The following is a 20,762-nucleotide window of genomic DNA, read 5'->3' on the forward strand; positions in this document are numbered from 1 at the left end:
TGCACAATCCTTTATCCAGAACCCTTGAGGTGGGGCAGGGGTCACTCTGTTCCGAATTTCAGATTTTTCTGGATTTCGCGAAGACAGATTTAAGCCCACCAAATTTGTGCTGCTGTATCCACCCCCACTCCCTTCTAGTTGCGCTGCCTTTTTCCCCCACCCCTCGTCCGCCTGAATCGCGCTGCATCTCTCTCCCCACTTGCTGGTGTTTGGATCTTTCCGGATTTTAGATGTCCGGATAAATGATTGTGTACTTCTACTTAACAATGAAGAATGATCAGACAAAATCCTACTCTTATACTCTGTATGTATAAATCTACCCTGTAATTGTACTGACATTAAGCAAAAGTCAATTCTCGAAAAAGAATCATGTCTGGGTGAATAAAAAGAAAAGTATTTTTCTGTCAGTATTAACTTCCTCCAGATTTCCACCAAATTCAAATCTTTCATTGAGTCTAACATCCATTTAGCTATTTTGGTTCTTTGTACAGTTTTTTGAAATTTATCCAACTCTCAATTAAAATCCCCACCAACCAAAATATTTTCATTAGCTTGACCCAGATTCAAAAAAGTTACAGAAATAACATCTTCATCATCTTCATTGGGTGGATAAACATTCATCAAAGTCCATGCTTCAGCAAAAATTTTACAATTCACCAACAGCTCTCTACCCAAAGTGGCAGAGAATGATTCCAACTGAAACGTTATCTTCATATGAACCAAAGTTGCAACTCACCTCTAACTTTTGAATTAAATGAAGATGCAAAAACATGTCCTACCCAATCTCTTTTCAATTTCTTTCTCAGACAAACGAGTTTCTTGCAAAAAAGCAACATCAACCTTCATTTTCTTTATATATACCAATATTCCCTTCCTTTTAAGTGGATTATTAAGTCCTTTAACATTAAAGGTCAAAAAATTTAAAAGAGCCATAACTTGATTTCCTCTTGAGATTGACACTTCACACAGCAATTACATATTTAAATAAACCCAACCCCCCCTTTCAAACAATAAGAAAACCCTGAAAAAGTGTAAAAACCTACAAGAACCGGACCCCCCTCTGTGGACCAGGTGTAGTTCATACCACAAGTGGCAGATGACTTTAGAAGTAGTAGAGTCAACCACCACCCCCCAACCGTAATTTAAAACCCATCAGTCATCCTAGTGATAACAACCACATTGAGCTTGAGCTTCATCTTCAACATCACTCACCAATTCTGATTCCAACTTCTTTACCCCATTCCCTTCCCAATCTTATCCCAGGACATTTTCCCCATCGATTCCTTCAAATCTTGGAAGGAATTCGCAAACGGGAATGCACCATAAGGACTCTCAAAACATTGAGACTGATCTGGCCCGTAAATCACCTTAAATACCTTCGGATACCGAAAAGTAAACTTATACCCTTTCTTCCACAGCACTGCTTTGACCAGATTAAACTCTTTCCGTCACTTAATGATCTCTTGACTTAAATCAGCATAAAATAAAACCCTATTGCCTTAAACCATCATTGGGGTTTGATCAAGGCGAGCTTTCTGAACCGCAAGCCACAATATCATTTCTCTATCCTGATATCACAAACATCTTCAAAGAACCGCTCTTAGCATTTGACCCGGAAATGGTTTTCTCCTTAATGGCCTATGAGGCCTATCTAAAAAACACGACTCCAAACATCTCTGGAATCCATTTCCAAAAATAATTTTACAGGATCTTCTGGCAGACCAACTATCTTAATATTATTACGACAACTTTGATTTTCCAACAAATATCTCTTCTGGACATACCAGTATGTAAACAAATCCTCAATTTGATCCATTATCTCCACATAATGGTCCACACGGTCCTTACAGAGAAATAAAAATGTTACCTATCCTCTTAAATTGATCTTGTCCAGTGTCCACTGCTGTTGAACTCTTATTAATATCAACTTGAATAGATGTAATTTCTTCACACATACCAGCCATTTTTCTCTTCATACCAGCAAATTGATCATTTAAAGTTTCAAAACCTTAGGTCATAGAAGACATCATCTTTTCATTTGGTTGGATCAGTTCTGTAGACATGAGGTTGACTTCCATCCCTGTTGCAGGGGCCTTGAAGTCTGGGGAAGGCCTCTGTGGTGAAATGACAGTTTTCATTGGAGAAGGAGATGTTCTTAAATCCTTAGGCGTCCCTTCAGTGAGTCCAACTGCAGCAAGTAGTCATTCTTGCTCTTCTTCTTCTCGAACTTCTAAGTTGTCCTCCTCCACCTCTTCTCTGCCACCTCATACCTGGCAGCCCAACTGCGGATCTGATCCAGAATTTCCTGAATGCGATAACTTCTACCCATGCTGAGAAGCTCAGTAGAACACAGGGGAGCATCTCCAGATGCATACAGGCAGTTCCCTTCCCGCTAACTCATGCTGGCATTCGGGCACCAACACCCCGCTCTCCTTAGTCAAGCCGGCTCATGTCGGATTCCATACTCGCGCTCCTCCTGGCCTGCCACCAGGCCAAAGATCTCAGCGCCATCTTGCGTCTGAGGATGCGGACGTTTCTTCCAGCTTCTCCTGAGTTCCACGTTGAGGATTCGGATCTATCTCTAACTGCTCCTGAGGTTCCTTCTGGAAGGTCGGCCTTGCTTCTTCTGTACTTTTCACAGGTTGAAAATCGAGGTTTTTTCTAAGTTGCTGGTAATGAAATGGTATTGTATGAACTGACCAGTATAGGCATGGATTGGCCCACCCTCCTGATGACATCCTCTCCGAGACTCCTCCCTGGACTCCTCCCCTGTAACCCAGGCCATAAAGTTCGAGGCTCCTCTTCCTTCCCTTCACTTTCTTGCTTGGACCCAGGCCTGCAGTCTTGTGTGTAATAAAGGCTATCGTTCCCCTTATTCTTTGTCTCTGTGATTATTGGGCCAACTGGTCGTGCCCAACCCTGCTTTTTTCCTTTCTTCATTTCCAGAATCCTACAGTAGTAAATTACTGTTTAAAACATTGATAAAGTCAAAAAAGTCACTACAGTTCGAGTATTGAACAGTTCAGTCAGGGAGAGGTGTCTTCTCACATCTTTTTCCGACGCCATCTTGCCATGACAACCCCCCCCCCTCAGCTGACTCCTTGAACACCATCCAATCCATAGAATCTAGGCAGTCCTGCAGCTGTCTTCCCTGATGTGACCACCTTCTGGTTGTCCTGATCTAGTAAGTGTTGTGAGCAATTTTAGGCCCCATTTCTAAGAGAGGATGTGATGGCCCAGAGGTGGTTTACAAGAATGATCCTGGGGATGAGAGGAATAATGTTTGAGGAGCATTTGATGGTTCTGGGCCTCTACTTGCCCGAGTTTAGAAGGATGAGGCAGGACCTCATTGAAATCTGATGAATAGTGAAAGAGCTGGATTGAGAGGATTTTGCCAGTAGTGGGAGAGTTTAGGACCAGTGGGCACAACCTCAGAATAAAAGGATGTCTGCTTAAAAAGAAGATGGAGAAACCTTTTCATCTGAAGCAGTGATTTTCAAACTCCTCCTCCACACCCCCACCCCGGATCATATTCCACTTAATCTCTGTGCCAGAAGTTCTCTGTTAGTAAGGGATTACTTAAGGTGGAATGTTATTGGAAAGAAAATGTTTGAAAACCTCTGTTTTAATTGTACCTCATTGACTGTTTCTATGCGTGGTTTCATATCTCCAGAGGAAATGGGCCAATGACAATTTTTCTCAAGCAAAATATTTCCTTCACAATTGCGTCCACTGCAGTCTTTCTCAGCCTTTTTTCCCATTCATATGCCACTTTAAGCAATCTCTTTCTCATTTTTCGACACTCCAAGGAATAAAGTCCCAACCTGTTCAACCTTTCCCTGTAGCTCAACTCCTGAAGACCTGGCAGCGTCCTGGTAAATCTTCTCTGCACTCTTTCAATCTTACTAATACCCTTCCTGTAGCTAGGTGACCAGAACTGCACACAATACTCCAAATTTGGACTGACCAACATCTTATCCAACCTCACCATAACTTCCCAACTCCTATTTTCCATATGTTAATTAATGAAGGCCAAGATGACAAAAGCTGTCTTTAGAACCCTGTCGTCCTGTGACACCACTTTCATGGTATTATGTAACTGTGTTTTATTTCTTGCTGCCAATTTGTATAACTTCTCTGTTCAATTTCATAAGGTTGGCTTCTGGAGTATTTTATTGTGCCCCTTGATCTAGAGAGTCTGGCAGAGCAAAGCAATTTTGTTTTCTTTTGTCGGCTCAAATTTTGTCACATTGATCCAAAAACTAGTATTTTCACCATTCCTTCATTTCAGATTCTCTGCAGCTGTCGTATTGAACCTCATCATGACGGCATCATGTTTGTCTTGTTTATCTTTTACCCCTCCATCCAGACACAACGAGTCGACCCCACTCATGCAGCACCACTGCCATTTCTGCTGCTCGGTTTTTCATCCCATGTATTCAGTTTGTTATTTCCCCTCTTCTTTTTCTCAGCAAAGAGAATCAGGTTTGTTTGATCATCTTTCTGAATCCCAGTGAAAGGTTATCGACCTGAAGGTTTTAACTCTGATTATTTTTCCAGTAGATGACCTGCTGAGTATTTCCAGCATTAAGTTTTTATTTTACTGCCTTGATGTATTACTGAGTGCTTTGAATGGGAGAAGAAATATGGGTTGGGTTAAGTGGAGATGTTTCGATCATGGAGTGCGTTTAGAAAAATAAACATAAAAGGGGAGGGTGCATGGAAATAGTTAAATCATCTTTTAAAATTGTTTTTTGAGCTATGATTGTTTTCCGATGTACGTGCAGTGTTCAGAATTAAAAATTTATTGTGATGAACATGTCAGAAAATTTGTCATTTTGTGGCAACAATACAGATGCAAATATTGTTCTAAATTACATTTTAAAAAAAAGAAATCCATTTGTGCAAAATGAAGAGTAAGTGAGGGAGTGACTGTGGTTCCTTGAACATTCAAAAATCTGATTGCAGAGGGGGAGAAGCTATGTTTGTATCATTGGGTGTTCGTCTTCATGCTCCTGGACCTGTTTCCCTGGTGATAGCAGGGTGAAGAAGGCCTGGTCTGGGTGGTAAGGGGGAGGATAGAGGTTGTTTTCTTGAGACTCCACCTCTTGGAGAAGCCCTTAATACATGGGCTAAGGATGAAAGGGGAAAAGTTTAGTGGAAACATGAGGGGGAGCTTCTCCACACAAGGTGGTGGGAGAGTGGAACAAGCTGCCAGCTGCATGAGGAAATGTGAGCTCAATGTTTGTATTGAAGAACTTGGACAAGTTGAGGGATACGAGGGTGTTGACAGGCTCTGGACTGGATGCTGGTCAGTGTGATAAGGCAGGATAAGAGTTCTTCAGTTGGCGCGTTAAACCATAAGACAGACAGCTGTGTTCTCACCCATTTAATGGACTGTGCGTGGTGCAGTGGGCCGAGGAATGGCACGTTGATCTGTGGAGTCTCCTGCCGGAAAGCACGGGATACTCACAGGGCTTAATTTAAACCTGCTGGCAGCAAACTCTTAATGATGTCCCACCTTGTCCCGTGGAGCCCGGCACATATAACCATATGACAGTTTACTGCATGGAAACAGGCCATGTCGGCCCTTCGATTCCGTGCTGGTTCACATGAACCTCCCCACTAGTTTCCCCCTCCCACACTCCACCCATATCCTTCCAACCCCCTCATATCCATGTACACATCCAACATTCTCTTCAATGACAGAAAGGACCCTGCCGCAACTATCTCTTCTGCCACCACCACAGAAGCCTCTTATAACATTTCTCCTAAAGTTTTGCCCCCTTACCCTTAACTCATGCCTTCTTGTTCCAACCTCCCCCGCCCTCAGGGGAAAGAGTCTACTTATGTCTAGTCGATCTATTCCCTTCATAATTTTAAATACTTCGATCATAACTCCCTTCAACCATCGACATTCCAATGAATAAAGTCGCAGTCTCCTTAATCTTTCTTTGTACTCTAGATGTTGTAAGTCAGGCAACATTTTTGTAAATCTTCTCTGCACCCTCTCCACCTTATCTATATCATTCCTATAATTTGGAAACCAGAGCTGAACACAATTCTCCAAACCTGGCCTCACCAATGCCTTAAACGCTAGTCTATGGTATGATTTATGAAGGCCAGCATGCCATACCCCTTCTTAACTACCCTGTCTTCATGGGAATCCACCTTCAGTGAACTCTGTACCATAACTCCAAGATCCCTCTGTTCCTCTTCATTTCTCGACCCCCTCCCCTTAACTGCATAGGTCCTATTAAGATTATTTTTTCTGGAATGCAGCACCTCACACTTGTCAACATTAAATTCCATCTGCCATCTTTTCCAAACAAACCAAATCCTGTAATCCAAGAAAACCTTCCTCACCATCCACCACTCCCCCTATTTTCATATAGTCTGCATATTTGCTTACCCAGTTAACCACACCCTCATCCAAATCATGAATATAAACAACAGGGAACCCAGCACCAATCCCTGAGGCACACCACTCGTCATAAGCTTCCATCCTGACAGACAGTTGTCCACCATGACTCTCTGCTGTCTATGTCCCAGCCACCTCTGAACCCATCTCACTATCTATTAATCCCTAGTGACTGAACCTTGCTAGCTAACATTACATGTGGAACCTTATCAAAAGCCTTACTAAAATTCAAATAGATCTCGTCAACTGCCCTACCTTCATCCACTTTTCTTGTCACCTCTTCAAAAAATTCAACAAGATTCGTTAAAATGATTTTCCCTTCACAAACCCATGCTGGGTGCCACTGATCAATCCCTGTCTATCCAGATATTTGTACATACTATCTCTAAGAATACCCTCCATATCTTTCGCCACCACCAAAGTCAAACTTACTGGCCAATAATTACTTGGCCTGCACCTTGTGCTTTTTTTAAACAGCGGAACTACATTTGCAACCCTTCAATCCTGCGACACCACACCCTTCTCCAGTGATCTTTGAAAAATCACTGTCTGAGCCCCCGCTATTTTCTCCCTGACCTCCCTTAACGTCCTGGGAAAAATCCAATCAGGACCAGGAGACTTATCCTCCTCTATTGACCCTGGAAGCTCCAAAACCCTCTCTTTACTAATCCCTATTCTTTCCATAACTAAGCTATTCACCTCATTTATCTCACATAGTCCAGTGACACTTTCCCTTGTGAATACAGAAGAGCAAAATATTGTTCAATATCTCCCCCATCTCATGCAGCTCCTCACATAAACATCGTCCACCGTTCCCATTTTCCAGTGGACCTACCCTATCTTTAACCCTCCTTTTACTGTTGACATATATGTAAAAACCCCAAGGATTCACGTTCACCTTATTAGCTATCGACACCTCATACCTTCTTTTTGCCTTTCTAATTTCCCTCTTGAGGTTCTTTCTGCAATCTAAGTAAGGATCATACATCTCCTCAATCTTTTGTTTCTTATATTTAGCATGGGCCTCCCTTTTATCCTGAACCGTTCCTAATTTTTCTTGAAAACCACGGCTCCCTTGAACTTTTAGTCTTGCCTTTCGGCCGATCTGGAACATAAAGATCCTGTACTCTCAAAATCTCACCTTTTAAATACCCTCCAATTTTCCTCTTCATCATTTCCAGCTAAAAGATCAGCCCACACAACTCTCTACAAATCCCTTCTCATTTCCTCAAATCTGGCATTCCCCCACTCGAAGACCTTCAACTTCACACCCAACCTATCCGCTTCCATAATTAAGCTCAATCTAATGAACCCATGATCACTGGATCTGAAGTTCTCCTAACGCTCACTCCACCACATGCTCATTCCCTAACCACAGATCGAACATTGCCCCCCCCTCTAGTGGGCATCTCCACATACTGCTGCAAAAAGCAGTCCTGAACACATTGTTTGAACTCTAAGCCATGCTGACCTCTCACTGACTGTGTTTCCCAATTGATGTTAGGACTTCACTTGCCTCCTTTCTGGACCAATCAACCTCGGGTATTGCTTAATCAGGCTGAAACCTAGATTTGCCTTGTGGCATAATGGCAGAGGACATGAAATTCTGGCATATAGTAGGTGCATTGGATGCTGCTACAGCATCTCAAGTAAGAGAATTTGTTGCCAATACCCTGGCAGAAAACCAGTACACCAGGTTCTGCCAATTTTTCCTGGATATGCTGGAATTGACAAGACATGAGTGCGGCTTGCGGCTTTTAAATATGGAGGGTCTGGGTGACAGGAATCCATCTGATTTAATGAATGAGATGCTCACATTAACAGATGGTCATTCTCATTGTTTACTTTTTGAGACTCTATTCCTGTCCAAACTCCCAGGTCATGTTGCAATACCAATCATTCACATGGATTTCCACCATCCCCATGACATAGCGCAGGAGGCTGACAGGCTCCATCATACTCCAATGCAAGAGTCTGCTCACGTCCAGACTGTTTTCGCAGCAGATCCATCTCCCGTGTCCCATGAGCCTCCTATATCTGCAGTTCAGTCAAAGAAGGATGAACACGCTGATGGGCGGTGAGAGTGGTGTTTTTACCATGGCCATTGGGGTAAAAATGCCCATAAATGTGTCCCACCATTTACCTATTTCAGCAAAAAGGCAGGAAACAAAAAAGCCGGCTACCATTAATGGCCTCGGCAGCTGGGACAAGTATGGGCCTATTGTATCTACAAGATGACGCTGGTAAGCACAAGTTTCTTGTAGGCACAAGTTTCTTGTAGACACAAGTGCTGAGGTCGGTTTGCTCCTGCCAACCTATTTTGAAATAAAAACCACAATAAATAACATCACCCGGCTCTTCAAACAGCAAATGGGAAGACAATTCCCTGCTTTGGCACATGATGGGTCATGATTGGGATAGGAGATGTGACATTCCATTGGAATTGTGTATTGGCTTCCATTGCCCAGCCCATTATGGGTGCAGATTTTTTAAGGTCCCATGACTTGCCAGTAGACGTGGAGGAAATTGGTTCATGCTACCAGTTTTCAAATATACCCACTGGTATGTAGCAAACGGAGAGTTGCCCATCTAGGGGTGCAAACCCTGCACAAAGATGCCTATGCTGCTCTTCTCAATGAATATACCTGTATTTTCTCACCTAATTTCAATACCTCCTAAACAGCCCAGGATGTGTCCCATTACATAGACACTTCAGGCCAGCTGAATTACACCAGGGCTCTTCGTCTTCCACCTGATAAACTGCTCAGGCAAGGGCAGAGTTTAGTGCAATGGAGGAATTAGGTATCATTCAGCACTCCAACAGACCTTGGGCATCACAGTTACACATGGCACCCAAGAAAACAGGTGGATGAAGACTCTGTGGCGATTACCGTAGGCCAGGGGTGTCAAACTCAAATTCGCAGAGAACCAAAATTAAAAACTTTTGCTAAGTCGTGGGCCAAACTAAATATTTATTGAAAATTTTCAACAACATCTGCATGTTTTCTCTTCTTTCAACATATGTAATGTTAAACTTTTTCTCATTAAAATAAATGTTTAATAATATTTTTGGTTAAACTCTTTCCAGACGAAGCATTAACAAATGAGAAATAAAATATAAAATAAAGTTTGCTGTAAAGCCAGACTTCTTTTCATCTCCTCCACCTTCTGGAGCTTTTGCTTCTCGTTCAGATCCTTATACATGTCCTGGAGTTTCGTTTCATAGTGTCGCCGTATGTTATATTCTTTAACTACAGACACGTTGGCTCCACACACAAGACAAACAGGTTTGTCTTTTAAAATGATGAACATATAGTCTGCCTCCCACCTGTCTTAAAAGGTCCTGTTATCTGTCTTTCTTTTGGCCATTTTTCGTAAGAGGTTTATTACATGTGAGTTAGGCGACAGATCGCAGATCCTAATGAAAGTAAACAGAGGAGGTGGGGGCGATTAGCGGGCTGACAGGTCGGCGCCAACGCATTTGCAAAGCATTCTGGGACTTGTAGTATTAGCTGTGCATGCGCTATATTGGCGCGGCGACCAGCGGGCCAGCTCTAATACATATTTTATATGATCTTGCGAGCCAAATATAATTATATCAAGGGCCAAATTTGGCCCGCGGGCCTGAGTTTGATATGTGTGCCGTGGGCTCAATAACTACATCCGACAGATACCCTCTCCCTCATATTCAAGATTTTGCTGCCCAACCGCACAATTTCTGTGCTTTCTCCAAGGTTGATCTTGTCATGAGACACCATCAGATCCCAGTCCATAAGGATGACATTCCTAAAATGGTGATTATTACCCCTTCTGGGCTTTTTGAATGTCTTAGGATGCCACTTGGGTTGAAGAATGGTGTTCAAACCTGCCAGCGGGTTATAGACACTTTGGGGAGAGATTTAGAGTTCCCTTAGATCTACTTGGATAACATCTGGTAAAAACAATCTCGTCACGAATATTCTGTCCAGACAAACTATATATCATATTCAGGGTGACATTGATATTCCTGAATTAGCCAGTATCCAGGCAATGGACCCCGATGTTCAGGCATACAGTACGGCCATTACTAACCTGGACATACAGCAGTTGGCACCACAACTGGGTGGCCAACCTTACTTTGTGACATGTCTTTGGGCTACACTCAATCAGTGATTCTGCCATCTTGGAGGCAACACCTTTTTGACCAGATACACAGCTTGTCTCATCCGTCCATCAGAACATCTGTCAAGCTCATGTCAAATAAATATGTATGGCATGGTCTGCAAAAAGGCGTCGCACAATGGGTCTGCACATGTACCTCCTGCAAGACTGCTAAAATTTTGTGGCACACTAAGGCACCTCTTCAACCTTTCCCAGTGGTACGCAGGCGGTTGGAACATGTGCATGTGGACCTGCTCGAATCATTGCCAGTATCTCAAAATATGAGATACATTCTAACAGTCGCAGAATGTTTCACGCGCTTGCTAGAGGCCATCTAGTTTCCATCCAGTGACACTGAGACAAGGGCCAGAACATTCATCATCAATTGGATGGCTAGATTTGTTTTCCGGCCCACATTACTTCAGACCGCGGAACACAATTCAACCACAATCCAACGGCCTTCTGGAACATTTCCACTGGCAACTGAATGCGCTCCTCCATTAGGTCAATGAGTTGCCATGGGTTCTATTGGGAGTGCGCATTGGCTTCAAAGTAAGATACGTCTGCATTGTCCGCTGAGATGGTGTATGGTTCTGTCCTTACAGTTTCATGGGACATTCATTTCACACCAACTCTGATCTGAACGTCCTTCAACAGCTTTGACATGGTGTCGTGATCAGCAAACCTTTTCCTACCTATTGACATGGATCCCCTAAACAGAATGTGCCCCCACCACACCTGGATGCTGATTTTTTTGTGCACAGACAGGTCCCAGGAGTCCCGTTACAACGACCGTATGAGGGCCATTTCCGCGTGGTGAAGAAGGATGAGGTATGTATACTTTGGACATTGGGGGACATTCACAGCTGTTTAGTGTGGACAGACTCAAGCCTGCCCATGTGGATCCCGCTTCACCCATTCAGTACCCCCAACCCAGACGGTGAGGGGGTCCACCTAAGCTGCATGCAGCTGCTGCTTTAGTTTCTGGTGACAGTTCGGGGTGGCGGGTGTTGGTGTAGCAGCTGTCTAGTGGGCCGAGTGGGCACGGTTCTTTGCCGGGTGCGCAAAATCATAAGACAGAGAGCTGGGTACTCATCCATTTAATTGACCACCCTCGCGTGGTGCTGCGTGCCGAGGAATGGCACGCTGATCTGTGGATTCTGCTGCGGGAAGGCGTGGGACACTCACAGGGCTTAATTTAAACCTGTGGTCCCGTGGATTGGCAGGAAACTCAGAATGATGTCCCACCTTCTCCCATGGAGCCCGGGACATGCAGTAAATGAAAGAAGCCTGTAAAGTCTGAATAAAGCAGTCCTGTGTTGACTAACCTGGTGTCTGTGTGTGGCTTTAATAGCTCTATCGAAGTAGCCACTACATATTTAAATATTTGGGGTGATTATCCCACTTACAGGATACTTTTCACAGCCATCTCACAGCCTGTGGGAAGAAGCTATTCCCCAGCCTGTCAGTCCTGATTTTGCTGATGGACGTGGTTAAAGATGCTGTGCACTGGATGGAAATGGTTTCTTTACAATTCCTTGAGTCCTATTTGAAAAACACTCCCAGTAAATGTCATCTACAGAAGAAAGGGAGACCAAAGTGATCCTCACAACTCTTTGTATCATTCCTGTCTGATGCTTTACAGCTACTAGACCATCCAATGATGCAGCCAGACAGGAAACTCAATTGCGCCTGTGTAAAATCTCAGGATGAGAGCCGTTGTCCTTGACCGCCTCAGCCTCCTTGCGAAGTGTAGGCGCTTCTGACCAATAATGAGGTGTGATTGTTTTGTGTATTAATACGTGTCCACCATCAGCCACCTCCCCACCATGACTACCAGCCCCACCATGACTACCAGCCCCCCCCCCCCCCCCCCACATCACCATCGGGCACACAAAACTCAAAACGGTCACCCAGTTTACCTATCTCAGCTGCACCATTTCATCGGATGCAAGGATCGACAACGAGATAGACAACAGACTCGCCAAGACAAATAGCACCTTTGGATGACTACACAGAAGAGTCTGGAAAAACAAACAACTGGCAAACCTCACAAAGATTAGCGTATACAGAGCCGTTGTCATACCCACATTCCTGTTCGGCTCCAAATCATGGGTCCTCTACCGGCATCAAATACGGCTCCTAGAACGCTTCCACCAGCGTTATCTCCGCTCCATCCCAGAGATCATAAATTCAAAAGGATTGGTGAAATATTTCCTCTGTATTGTTAACACTAAAGTCCCTATATTTTTCAAGGCATTCGGACGTAACTGAGAAACATTACATTTTAAACACATGGTACGTCAGGATCAGAAGGGTTGGGGCATTATTGTTCAAGTGACACAACTTTAAAAAATAACATCTAACTCTATGAAGAATGTGATGCTACAACAGGAACAACGGATGGAATCAGACACATTCTATGAGCATTGAGAAGCAAAAAATGGATTGGTTTTCCATCCCTTCCTCAGCGAACCAATGACCCCGACAGGTCCTCCCCGACCTGCGACCGTAGTGGAGTCCAAAGGATCATTCAGACCCCACAATGGACGCAAGTTGGAGTTTTGCCCCCGTTCGAGGAGCCCTGAAGTCTTAGAGCCTATTTTTAAAATCAAATGATTTGACAAACGAGAACAGAGACACAGGACACGTAAGACCCAAAATGTGCGGATTGACTTTGTGACTCAGTTTCTCAGGGTCCTTCGGCTGGGGGCAGCCATCTTAATTTCAGTGCGCATGCGCGACTTTTCAAGTTCACCAGATTTTGGTGCTCAAAAGGTGAATAATACCATTCGGAAAGGTTTTTGTTGGTTTTCAGAGAGAGGTGTGTTGTTCAGGGAAGCACTAGTGTTTTTGTGACTCAAAGTACCAGCATCTGAAGTCCGCTATCTCTTCAGAAAAGCTCTGATAGCTTTAGCATGGAGCAAAGCTGAACCAGGACTTTGCAGCTATTTAAGGGAGTGTGTGGGCAGGGTTTGTTCTAGACCAACAATCTCACCAAATGACTCTGCTTGAAATCAAGATTCAAACCATTTTGAGGAATACAACAGGAATTGTTCAACAAGAGCCTGGTGTTCCCTGAGGAGTTTTCTTTCAAGAGTGGAAATGATTTTTTTTAAAAGCCCGTTAATCTTCCTGATACAGATCTTTGTATTTAACTTTCAGGTTGCTATCTGTTGTTAACTTGGAGGCCTTTAATGGAATCTTTGCTTTAACCAAGCAGTTTTCTTGCAATTTTCCAGCTGTTGGATGCGATTCAGTTGCGGCAAGTTTAGCAAGTGGGATTTTGATGTGAAACTGCAACTCACAACGTCATTTTTGTGTTTGAAAATGCAAATGTGAAAATATTAACTTTGGTCTCCTTGGTTTGCTTAAGTTTACAGAGTAGACGTTGGGTCAAGCTGAGAAGACAGAGTTGGATGCCCTTTTGGCGAATCGGCTGGGCATAGCAGAAAGCTCAAAACGAGGGTCTGAAAAAATAATGAAGCAGACTGAAGTGCCGTTGAACCAAACCCAGGTAAAGAATTTAATTTTGTGCTGTGTACTTAAGAGAGCAAACGATTTGGGCTTTTAGTGGTGACCTATTTAAATGAACAAAATCTGATTAGAATTGAAGTTTATGGAATGTTTGGAAGTTGCCACAAAAAATGGAGCGTATAAATTAGATGTTGTAATTAAGATAAATGAACAATACAATGAGCCTGGTGTCACAGTATCTGCCTACCTCTACCGTACATCACCATTAAACGTTCTCCCCAATATGAACCTGATGTCAAAGTATCTGACACAATTAATTGAACATCACTGTTAAACCTTCTCACGAATGTGAATCCTGTCTCATAGTTTCTGCTTCAGTCTATAGTCCATCAATGTTAAACTTTCTTCCCCCTGTGAACCTGGTGTAATAGTATTTGCTTCAGTCTACCGTCCATCACCGCTAAACATTCTCCCCACTGTAAACCTGGTGTCACAGTATCTACCTCAGTCTCCCATACATCACCCTTAAATCTCCTCCCTACTGTGAACCCACCGTCAATGTATCTGCAGTAGTGTAATGGGCATCATTTTTAAAAATTCTTCCCATTGTAAACCCGGAGTCACAGTATCTGCTCAGTCTACTGTACATCACCGTTAAACCTTCTCCCCACTGTGAACCCAGTATCTGCCGCAGTTTATCGTACATCACTGTTATACCTTCTCCACACTCTGAAATCGGTGTCACAGTATCTGCCTCAATCTACCGTACATCACTGTGTAACATTCTCCCAATGTGAACTTGGTGTCACAGTATCTATCATAGCTTATCGTACATTACTGTTCAAACTTCTCACTGTTGTGAAGGCATAATCTCAATATCTGTCTCAGTCTCCCATACATCATTGTTAAACCTTCTCCCCCTGTCAACCTGGTGTCACTTTATCTACCACAGTTCATTTCACATCATCGTTAAACCTTCTTCCTACCGTGGTGAACATGGTGTCACAGTATCTGTCACAGCTTATTGTAAATCACTGTTAAACCTTCTCTCTAGTGTGAACTCGGTGTCACAGTATCTGACACAGTTCATCACTGTTAAACCTTCTCCCCACTGTGAACCTGGTGTCACAGTATCTGACACAGTTCATCACTGTTTTCTCCCCACTGTGGTCTACCGTCATATCAAAAATAAAATTCTACCCTCAATGAACCAGGTGTCACTGAATCTGCTGCAGTTTTCCTTACACAACTATTAAACCTTCTCCACTCTATAAACCTGGTGTCACAGTATCTACCTCAGTCAATCATACATCACTTTTAAACCTTCTCCCCACTGTGAACCCAGTGTAACAGTATCTTCCTCAGTCTGCCGTACATCACCGTTAAACATTCTCACTTCTGTGAACCTGGTGTCTCAGTATCTGCCACAGTTTATTTTACATCACTCTTAAACCTTATCTCCACTGGAAACCTGTTGTCAGAGTTTCTGCCACCGTTTATCGTACATCACTGTTAAACCTTTTCGTTGCTCTGAACCAGTGTCACAGTTTCTCTCTAAGTCCACCGGACATCAGCGTTAAACTTTCTCCCTACTGTGAACCCAGTGTCTCAGTATGTGTTTCAGTCTCATGTGTATCAACATTAAACCTTCTCCCCACTGTGAACCTGTGTGGCAGTTTGTGCCAGAGTTTGTTGTACATCACCGTTAAACCTTCTCGCCACTGTGAAACTGATGTCACAGAATCTGCCCCAGTTTATGTTACATCACTGATAAACCTTCTCCCGATTGTGAACACAGTTCACAATATCTACCTTAGTCTACCATATATCACCGCTACATCCTATCCCCACTGTTTACCCAGTTTCACAGTATCTGCCTCATTCTACCGTACATCACTATTAAACCTTCTCGCCACTGTGTATCCAGTTTCACAAATCTGCTTCAGTCTCCCAAAAATCACCATTAAAATTTCTCCTCACTGTGTCACTGTATCTGCAACAATGTATCGCGTGTCACGATTAAACCTCCTTCCCACTGTTAACCCGGAGTCACAGTATCTGCCTCAGTCTACTCTACATTACCGTTAATCTATCTCTCAACTGTGAATCCAGTGTCACAGTATTTGCCACATTATATCATACATCACCGTTAAACCTTTTCCCCACTGTTAACCTGATGCCACAACATCTGCTGTAGTTTATTGTATATCACTATTAAACCTTTTTAATACTGCTGTGAACCCGGTCTCACAGTATCTTCCTCTTTCTTCTGTATATCACCGTTAAACCTTCTCCCCACTGTGAACCCGGTATAACAGTATCTGCCTCAGTCTGCCATACATCACCCGTTAAACCTTCTCACTACTGTAAGCCCGGGGTCTGAGTACCTGCCTCAGTCAACCATCCATCACAGTTAAACATTCTCACCTCTTTGAACCTGGTGTCTCAGTATCTGCCACAGTTAAATCACCGTTAAACCTTATCTCCACTGGAAACCTGTTTTCAGAGGTTCTGCCAAAGTTTATCATACATCACTGATAAACCTCCCCACTGAGGTCCCGGTGTAACTGTGTCTTGCTCAGTCTGCTGTACATCACCATTAAACCTTCTCCCAACTGTGAATCTGGTGTCACAGTATCTGCCACAGTTTATCGTACATCACTATTAAACCTTCTCACTTCTGTGAACTCATTTTCATGGTTTCTGCCAACATTTACCGAACATCACTGTTAAACCTTCTCACTACTGTGAACCCTGTGTCATAGTATCAGTCTCAATCTACCGAAAATCACCATTAAACCTTCTCCCTAATGTGAACCCACTGTCACAGGATCTGCCTATGTCTACCGTACATTAATGCAAACCTTCTCCCTACTGTGAACCCGGTGTCGCTGTATCTGCCCCAGTTTAACATACATCACTTTTAAACCTTCTCCCCATTGTGAACCCAGTGTTTCAGAATCAGTCTCAGTCTCCCATGTATCACCATTAAACCTTCTCCACACTGTGAAACTGATGTCACAGTATATGCCAGAGTTTTTTGGACGTCACTATTAAACCCTCTCCCCACTGTGAACCCAATGTAACTGTATCTGCCTCAGTCTCCCGTATATCACTTTTAAACTTAGTCCCCACTGTGATCCTGGTGTCACAGTGTATGCTAAAGTTTTATGCCCATCACTGTTTAACCTTCTCACTGCTCTGAACCCAGTGTCACAGTTTCTGTCCCAGTCTACCGTACATCACCATTAAACGTTCTCCACACTGTGAACCTGTTGTCACAGTATCTGCCACAGTTTATTGTACATCACTGTTAATCCTTCTCCCGACTGTGAACCCAGTGCCACAGTATCTGTCTCAATCCACCACACATCTGAGTTAAACCTTCTATTCACTGTGAACCTGGTCTTCTAGTCTCTGCCACAGTTTATTGTACATCACTGTTATACCTTCTTAATACTCTGAGCTCGGTGTCACAGTATCTTCCAATTTCTACCAAACTTACCATAAACATTCTCCCCAATGTGAACCTGGTGTCAATGTACATGACACAATTTATCGTACATTACTGTTAAACATTATCCCCACTGTAAACCTGGTGTCACAGTATCTGTCTCAGTCTACCAGACATCACCATATTACCTTCTCCCCACTATGAACCTGGGTCACAGTATCTTCCTCTGTCTTTAGTACATCACCATTAAACCTTTCCCAACTGTGAAACTTGTCACTTTATCTGCCACAGCTTTTTTTTACATCACCATTAAATCTTCTTCCAATGGTGAACATAGTGTCTCAGTATATGCCAGAGCTTATCGTAAATCTCTGTTCAACCTTCTCACTCCTGTGAACTCGGTCTCACAGTTTCTGCCAAAGTCTACCGTACAGCACCCTTAAATATTCTCCCCACTGTGAACCTGGGATCACAGTATCTGCCTCAATGTACTGTACATCACTGGTAAACCTTATCCTCACTGTTAACTTGGTATCAAAGTATCTGACACAGTTTATCGTACATTACTGTTCGATTTTCTCTGTCTCAGTCAACCATACATGATCATTAAAGCTTCTCCCCCTATGAACCTGGTGTCACAGTATCTGACTGAGTTTATCATACATTACCGTTAAACCTTCTCACTGCTTTGAATCCAGTGTTACAATATCTGCCTCAGTCTACCTTACATCACCGTTAAACCTTCTCACTACTGTGAACTCGGTGTCACAATATCTGCCAAAGTCTTCCGTACATCACATTAAATATTCTCCCCAATGTGAACCATTTGTCACTGTTTCTGCCATAGTTTATCCTACATCACCGTTAAACCTTCTTCCTACAGTGAACCTGGTGTCACAATATCTGCCACAGCTTATCTTAAATATCTGTTCAACCTTCTCACTCCTGTTAACTCAGTCTCACAGTATCTGCCAAAGTCCACTGTACATCACCATTAAAAATTATCCCCACTGTCAACCTGGGGTCACACCATCTGCCTCAATCAACTGTATATCACTGTTAAACCTTATCCTCATTGTTAACCTGGTATCAGAGTATCTGACACAGTTTATCATACATTACTGTTAGATTTTCTCACTCTGTGCCCCCAGTGTAACAGTGTCTGTCTCAGTCGACCGTACATGATCATTAAAGCTTCCCCCCCTGTGAACCTAGTGTCACAGTATCTGACTCCGTCTTCCGTACAACACTGTTAAACCTTATCCCAACTGTACACTTGGTGTTATGGTATCTTCCTCAATTTACCATACATCACCTTTAAACCTCCTCCCCACTGTGAACACAGTGTCACAGTATCTGCCTCAGTCTACTGTACATGACCATTAAACTTTCTCCTCACTGTGAACCTGGTGTCACATTATCTGACACAGTTTATCATACATTACTTTTAAACCTTCTCACTGCTGTTAACCCAATGTCACAGTGTTTGTGAAAATTTATCGTACATCTCCGTGAAACATTCTCCCCACTGTGAAGCTGGGGTCAGGTTACCTGACTCAGTCTGCCAGGTACAGCACCAATTGCTCTCAGCCAAAGGTGCTGTAGTTGAGTTTGGGTGACCAGAGGTTACTGCTCAAGAAGGCCAGGGGCTGCCATTCCCCTTCAATGAATTGCTCCAGTGTGCCCCCTACTGCTGTGCTGGATACATCTACTGTGAGAGTGGTGGGTGTCTCTGGCCTGGCGTGTACCACAAGGATTGTGTTGGCCAGTGTGTCCTTGGCCCTCTGGAACACCTCCAAATCCTCATTGTCCCAGGTAATGTCTTTACCTTTCTCCACATGATGTGGGCCACTACCAGTATGGATTGGTTATAAAAACTAATTGTACCGGTGAATTCCTGCAGCCCCTTCATTATGGGGGGTTTGGGGAAGCATTGAACAGCCTCTACCTTTTCAAGCAGGGGTTTAGTTCCGTGCCTGTTGATTTGATACCCCAGGAAGTCGAACGTTTCCAACCTGAACTGGCACTAAGTAAGGTTTATAGTGTCCAAATTGCTGCAGTCGAGTGCACAGACGCCTTAGATCACACATGTTAAACTCAGGCCCGCGGGCCAAATTTGGCCCATGATATAATTATATTTGGCCCACAAGATCATATCAAATATGTATTAGTGCTGGCCCGTTGGCCGCCGTGCCAGTATAGCGCATGCACAGCTAATACTACAAATCCCAGAATGCTTTGCAAATGCATTGGCACTGACCCGTCAGCCTGCTAATCGTCCCCACCTCCTCTCTTTACTTTCATTAGGATCTGCGACCTGTCGCCAAACTCACGTGTAATAAACCCCTTATGAAAAATGGCCAAACGAAAAACAGAAAACAGGACCTTTCAAGACAGGTGGAAGGCAAACTCTGACCCCACAGTTTGATGAATTTGTATCTTTTTCCTATATCTGACATGATCATCTCTAATCTATTCATTTTTTCTTCTGTACTTTTAATTCTTCTTTTTATTTCATTAAATTCTTGTAATTGCCATTCTTTTACTGATTCCATATATTCTTTAAAAAAATATATCCATTGTCTTGCCCTTCCCTTCTTCTTCCATTTCTCTGTGTTCTTCTACTTCTTCTTCCTCTGGGTTGCTCATCTGTTGTTTCCTCGATTTATTTTTACTCTCTTCTTTCTTGTTCTCGTTGTTTTCTATGTTCTCTTCTTGATGTTGTGCTGTGGCTGTAATTCTCAGCTGTGGAGATCGACTCCTCAGCTGATCCCCCCTCCCGTCAGTGTTTTTTTTTTTGTCTTGCGCATCGCGCATGTGCGAGGAGTCGCGCCAGCGCAGTTGTGCACTTTTGCTTGGCTCCGCGAGCCATTTTTGTAGTCCCGAGCTCGGGACTTTGGGACTTTGACTGACCAGAGGGAGCGGGCTTCTCTCTCCACAGCGGGCTTCCTCGGACAGGTAAGGCCTTCACCTTCTTCTTCTGATGTCTTTTCTTCTTCTCTTCTTCCCGTTGCTTTCGACTTTTCTTTCTTTGCTGCCATTTTCTTCCCACCTTTACTTTCACTTTATTTTAATTTTTGTGTTTGTGCCTTTGTGTTTTCTGTGTTTTTTTTAAACTTTTCCAGAAAGGGCTGGAGTTCCCCGACTGGCCACTACTCCATCACGTGACTCCTCCATGTGACACAGTTTATCGAACATTACTGTTGAACATTCTCCCCAATGTGAACCTGGCGTCACAGTATCTGCTACAGTTTATTGTACATCATGTTA

At 43.4% G+C, this 20,762-nt stretch overlaps 1 protein-coding gene across 5 annotated transcripts in view; it reads left to right on the forward strand.

Moving 5' to 3' along the window:
• The window catches only part of LOC138745756 (uncharacterized), a 404,057-nt gene that overhangs the window by 306,339 nt on the left and 76,956 nt on the right, over positions 1–20,762 (forward strand). For 3 of the 5 annotated variants that reach the window (XM_069903032.1, XM_069903033.1, XM_069903034.1), the window contains exon 2: positions 13,938–14,078. The exons of 1 other annotated variant lie outside the window; for it this stretch is intronic. The gene's annotated coding sequence lies outside the window, so the exon portion shown is untranslated. Of the gene's footprint in view, positions 1–13,937; positions 14,079–20,762 lie in introns of those variants that run through there. One more of the 5 variants, XR_011346485.1, reaches the window with a different exon arrangement.

Source organism: Narcine bancroftii, chromosome 11 (genome assembly GCF_036971445.1).
Source record: "Narcine bancroftii isolate sNarBan1 chromosome 11, sNarBan1.hap1, whole genome shotgun sequence".
Lineage (NCBI taxonomy): Eukaryota > Metazoa > Chordata > Chondrichthyes > Torpediniformes > Narcinidae > Narcine > Narcine bancroftii.